General features: G+C 29.9%; 1 long non-coding RNA gene across 1 annotated transcript; it reads left to right on the top strand.

Moving 5' to 3' along the window:
* Window positions 1-967: 967 nt before the first annotated feature.
* Window positions 968-1,383, top strand: LOC140830783 (uncharacterized). Its single transcript, XR_012117671.1, has 2 exons — window positions 968-1,199; window positions 1,236-1,383. It is a non-coding gene; the product is annotated as an uncharacterized lncRNA (long non-coding RNA).
* Window positions 1,384-6,775: the final 5,392 nt, after the last annotated feature.

The raw sequence follows: 6,775 nt of genomic DNA, 5'->3' as shown, positions 1-6,775 counted from the left end.
TTGATTTTCGAGTATAATATAAATTCGATTTGATCATACATCCAACCATGTTTGGATCTAGCTCAAATTCAACTACTATGGATGAGTCGAATGATATCAACACAACTCAAAAAAAAAAAAAAAAAAAACTCGTCAACCGACTCGATTCATTCATCACTGTAATTATAAGTAATAAGTCTACTCAATTATAGTATCCACTAAAAGGTCGAGAGCTATAAATTATCCATAATTCTGGAAACATATAATTTAAAATGAATAAAACGGCTCATTTAATTCATAGATTGCATTGAAGTGTGATGGTGGACTTCTTCTACTGCAAGATTCAACGTAGGCATGACATTAAAAATTAATTAATTCTATAATGACAAATAAAATTAATTGATAAATAGCCGCAATTAATTATTACTATCAGTGCCGTTTATCATAATTGCATATAAAATTATTAATCAGATGCATTAATTGTGGACAACAAATATTCAACAGAATTGATAAAGAAAGGTCAAAAAGACAAGTATAGATTTGTAATACATCATTAAAATTGACTAATTCAAATCCCATAAAACATGTCATTAATTAATCCTTTGATAATTAAATAACACAAATATTGCCAAAGAAATATTTTTTTTTTAAGAAAAAAATTAAAAGTTTCGAGAATTTACAGACCGCTGGCTGCACTGAATCAGAAGAAGAATGGCGTCTAGCTAGTTCTGGTCCCTCCCGAAATGGCCCTCCATGTTCCTTCATTTCTTGATGATCAACAAAGGGTATCTCGGGAAGTTTACAAAATTGTCCGAGCCACCTGCTTTGACTCTATCCGCCTAGATCTGTGAATCCTTGATACACATTATTTTTGCTTTCTACAAATTTCTGTCTACAAGAAAAATTTAAGATTAAAAGTAGGTGAAAAAAAAGATTAGATTTTCTTTAACAAAAGATGAAGAAAAGCGAAATCGTGATGATGATCAAGAAAGGTGAGGAGGTTTTCTTGAATGGGGGAGATAATGAAGGTAATGGAGGGTTGTAGTAGTAGTATGGGAAGTAAGGCACAATCGGGTTGGGCGGCGGCGGTGCGGGCCCAGTTGGGTACGGCGGCGTCAGCGGAGGTTTGTAGTAGCCACCGCCCCCGGGAGGTGGGGGTGGGTAGTATGTATAGGTCGGCTGCTGTGGTGGTGGTGGTGGTGGGTTGTAGTAGTAGACAGGTGGAGATGGAGGTGGTGGGTTGTAGTAGTAGACAGGTGGAGATGGTGGTGGTGGGCAAATGGCAGTGGTGGTCGGAGGAGGCGGAGAGGGTGGCGGCGGCGAAGGTGTGTTGCAAGGGTTGTCACAGGCTGAGCACATAGTGCATTCGATCTGGTACTTGGATCCAACCCATGACTGAGCACTGAGTTCCTCCTCCGCCATAACCGTAGGCTCATTTCTTGATGCAAACAGCAACAATAGCATCAAGAATTTGAGCACAATATGATAATCTCTCCCCATATCTCGAAATTAAAAGGCACAAACTACGTTTCAAGAAATTTAGATGCTGAGATCCAAAATTTTCTTGGGATTTTCAAGAATTGGGAGTGTGGATCAGTGGAGAAAAAAGAGATGCTCTAGAGTTTCCTCTCTTTACTTCAAAGCTACACCAGTTTAACCTTTTTATGAATCCATCAAGAAAGGCTGAATTTACAAGCCTGTCTATTATATTATTTAATAATAATGTTGAAATTATATGAGTTACTTTATTATTTTTAATTAATGTGAGTATACGTGGTGCTTTTTTACAATAAAGTTTAAAACCGACACATTTTTTACTTTCTACTTTGCAAGATCTTGTAATTATAGATACATTTGATGATTATTTGTTTATTTTTTATTTTATTTTTCGGGGGTAGAGAAACATTTTATGAAAACAACGCTTCATAGATTAAATTATAAGCAAAAATTTCTGTGAGGCAAGTCTTACATGTCGTATTAATTTGTGAGACAAATATCTTATTTGAGTCATCCATAAAAAAATATTACTTTTTATGTTAAGAATGTTCTTTTTTATTGTGAATATTGGTAGGATTGACTCGTTTCACAGATAAAAATTCGTAAGACCGTCTCACAAGAGACCTACTCTAACTTATATATATTACGTGATCAAGTTTTTGTTTATTTTTTTTTTTGTTACTTTTTTTTATATACATTGTATCCAATTATTTTAATAGCAACAATTCACGTGAAACAAATAATTACAAAATGAATCTTCCAGTCCATAACCATTCACAATAGGGTCACTCATGTAGTCATGTTTTACCTTTTGCCTCAAATTATGACTTCGGATTGATCCGATACATACATATATAGATACACGCATATGTAAATAGTGTTTATTTCGAAGTTTTTTTTTTCCCGACGCTCCCGAATATCATTTTGTGCAACTTCTTGAAGTCAAAGAAAGAAATTCTGTATAATTCTAGTTTACAGGATTTGGAATCGATGATGCAAATTTAGTTGGCTTCATGATATGCTGAAATCCCAAGAAAGCATGCTCCGAAAAAAGAAAACTCCAAACCAAATAACTAAATTATTGCATTCACTACCCAACCTTTTGCACAAATTCATTCCAAGAAGAATGGCAGATAAGTCTCCCCCTGCAGACACTGATCCATGTGTTTACTTTGAAGTTAATGGTGGTCGGTAGATGTCCACTTTTTCCCCTAACATAGCCACCAAAGATCTTTTGTTTTCAAAACGAGAATAACATGTATGTTTTCATTTTATTTTGCTCATACTCACTTGCTGAATGCTTGAAACATATAAGGCCAATAATTTTGTGACAGCATGCAAAGTATTAATATTGGGCCACCAACTAATTGGCATGCAAAACCAACAGTTTTCCAGTGAAAGGAACAAAAATTACAACATGTTGTAATATAAAAATAGTAGATGGATTTTATACTTAATGGTGGAAGGACGTTTTCAGGTCTAATGATTGTTCATGTTTGGTAGAGTGATCGAATCATGATTTTTGGACTGCTATGCACTTTAAAAAATTTGAGTTGCACTATTACCCCAACTATAACTTTAGATAAAGCGAGAAATTCTACAAAACGAGAGTTAACAATGATTGAGTTATTTGGGAAATCAAGAAACTTTGAATATATGAGTGACTAATTTAATTTTGAATCCAAATTTATAATTAATTGTGTTTCCATTTGGCTCATAATAAATTTAACATATCTAAAATTTGTATTTCCGACCCAATTATGTTACAATTTTAGTATAACAAGTCCTAAATCCTAAATCCTAAACCATTATATTTGTTTTAATTTCAAAGTTGGTGTACAACTATGGAGTGTTCTTTTCACCCTTTGATGACCCTCCCAGCCTTGAAATCCGATGTATTCTACTTTCTAATTATTTGGTTCTGAATCCAAACAAATAATTTCATAAAACTAAAATATTTAATACGTACAGATTTCAACTTGGTCTGAAGTTTTTTGTGTATCGAAATCCGCTATATATTTTAATTCATTGAATTTCAAATTATCACGTTCCAATACACCAACTATTATTATTTTATTATTGTTTACACTTCGCTTTTATTTTTTGAAATATTAGTGGACAATATTATCCTTCTATAAAATTTTTTGTTAAATTTATTAGTAGTCTTCTCTCTAAAATAAATTATCTAGAACTTTGGTTATTTAAAATTTATAGTTAAATTTATATATATCTTTAATTATGAAAAAATACATCAAATAAAATTAAAATATTGCTAATTAAACTATTTTTAAAATTTTATATCTCATCTTAATTTAACATTCATTTCAAAATTTTCCAATCAAGTGATTTTTTTTCTTATCATATTTTTAAATTTTATCCCAAGCTTTTAAAAAAATTGGATTGTTAAAAAAAAAATCGACTATGAGATAATATAATTTTTTTAAAAAAAAATTATATTAAAATTAAGATTTGTTAGTTATTTTATATAATTATTTTTCAAAATATCTATAGTTTACATTACTACTTAATTTCATACTTTATATACTGTTTCAACAAAGATAAAATTATTCTTTGTCCGCTTATTTTAAAATAAAAAATAAAAATATCTCAATAATTTTAAAATTAACAATTTTGTCAATAACAATATCATTTAAAAAATATTATGATTGACAAAAAAAGGTTTTTTTATTTATTTAGTTACGACAAAAAATAAGAACATAGGGGGGAAAACATAAAAATAAATATTCACTTGATGTTTAATTAATTAATTAATGATAAAAACTTGTGTAAAACGGTCTCACAGATCGTATTTTGTGAGACAGATCTCTTATTTGGTTCTTGCATGAAAAAATATTACTTTTTATGCTAAGAGTATTATTTTTTATTGTGAATATCGGTAGGATTGACATGTATCACAGATAAATATTTGTGAGACCATCTCACAAGAGACCTACTCTTAATTAATTATATCTTACAATTTGATATTGCCGATCTAAGCAGTATTTAGAAATATTTTGACGATGTATTAACAAATTACAAACCGTAAATAAAATTATTAAGGATATTTTGTATTTTTCGAATGAATTTCAAGATCCTATCCTGATACTACCTTTGTGTCTTTTTTATTATTAGATTATTTTCACAATAAAATAAGATGAAACCTTCTATGCCAGTATGTACCCAATCACGAATCATGTGCTACAATATGCTCTTACTGATATGTTACCATAAAAAAAAAAGTGCATTTTAAAAATTATCTAAATTAGTGTTATATTTTATAATATTTCAATTTTCAATATCAGTAATTAATTTATTTTTAAAAAAATACTAAATTTTTTTTATTATTTCTTATATATTTATTTAAATATATTGATTTGAAATAGTATTAAAAAAATATTAATATATATATTTATATGTAATTAAATTAATACTTAATATTAAAAAACGAGAAAAACTATTTATTATTCCAAGACAAATTTATTCAAGAAATTTAAATCTACGTGAAATATACAATAATCGCAAAATATATAAGTTGCGAGGCTTAGTTATTATAAATAGAATTAATTAGCAAACAATATTGATTTAATTTAAAACAGCAGAGGAAAATGATTTAAAATATTAATAACGGACCTTAGGCTCGGAAAAAATTTCAGCATTACCTCTTTATATATAGGGGTAAAAATTTGTGTGAGACGGTCTCACAGGTCGTATTTTGTGAGACGGATCTCTTATTTGAGTTATCCACGAAAAAAATATTACTTTTTATGCTAAGAGTATTACTTTTATTGTGAATATCGGTAGGATTGACCCGTCTCAGAGATAAAGATTTGTGAGACCGTCTCACAAGAGACCTACTCATATATATGACATACCAAAAATTTTAAAATACTTGTAAAAGAAAATAAATGACTTAAGATCAACATTGCAGTATTCATAAACAATCACACACAAGTACTCGTTCAAATATAGCTGACAAGGCTCACAACCACATAAAATAGACTCAAACCCAACATAAAAATTATAAATCAACATATAAATACATGATGGATCTCCTCGGTCAATAGACTATGACATAAAATGGACCAGACTCCAAAATAATAAAAGTGAACTAATTGAGAGACTTCAACTCTGCAAACCTAGTAATTATATCTTAATCACGAGCTCCACATGCAGAATCTCGGTTTGGTGCTGCAAATTACCCGAATGACCTACCATGATGCCCAACAACAATCACATTAGCCCTCAGTATAAAATACTGAGGTTAGGATTCTGGTATGAAAGAGTTTAAGAACAATAACGATAGTCATAATCATGCATAAAAATTAATACAATGAATATGAAATGCAGGCTCAATAACGATAGGATAACAAGAACCAATGAACCATACGATAACAACATGAATAATGATTGAGCAACAACACTCAGTGGAGATACATCATCATATAGTTAAACTGTCCTGCCAAGTATGCGAGGTATCTCATGATGTGTCCAGTAAACACCCACGACTCGGTTTCTTTACAGCTGATAACAATACAACACGAAGTTACAATAACGAACGTATGATGTAAAGATTTGAAGAGCATATCACACAGAAAATACTTCAAGAAATAGACAATCGCAATTTCTGTACTAGAGATAACTCGACTCGAAAGTCGTCAGCTGATTCCAAAATAACCATCTAGTGTGCCATAAATACAATACATCAAGATAAATGGGTAAATTAAGAATGATAGTGCTCAACGTGATGTCATAATATCGTGCCATAAACTAAATGTCATAAAATACGTCAAATAGTTGAACATATAAATCAAAATGCATTTAATTCACATAATTCATATAAATCACATGAACAACTTAAATACGATTAAAACATAATTTATAATTACCGTTATATATTCTCGAACTGTAACATATCTAAACCAACTTTGAATCACAACAAACTCATCTTTGATCTCTTTAGCCTAACAAATAAGATAACATGCCTAGTAAATCCACAATTTGTCAACAAAGCTAAAATAAACAATTTATTTCTCAAAAATTATTAAAGTTGAATTTATTTACTAAAATCCAATTTAATGATTTAATTACTAGAATTTTATCTTAATATTCTAAAAATAATCGCAGAATTAATTCGATACTAATTTATAATTCATTGAATTATACCTCGAAAATTTCCAGCGAACGAACCAACAATATAAATTCAATATAAATATCAACATATATAATGCATTACAATCAATGAAAACGAGTTAAATCGAGATGGGTAAAAACCCAAGAATCGGCAGCGCCCCAAAACCGA

This window comes from Primulina eburnea, chromosome 4 (assembly GCF_022965805.1).
Source record: "Primulina eburnea isolate SZY01 chromosome 4, ASM2296580v1, whole genome shotgun sequence".
Taxonomy (NCBI): Eukaryota; Viridiplantae; Streptophyta; class Magnoliopsida; order Lamiales; family Gesneriaceae; genus Primulina; species Primulina eburnea.
Note: the sequence above shows the minus strand (reverse complement) of the source record. Positions and strands in the feature narration are given on the sequence as shown.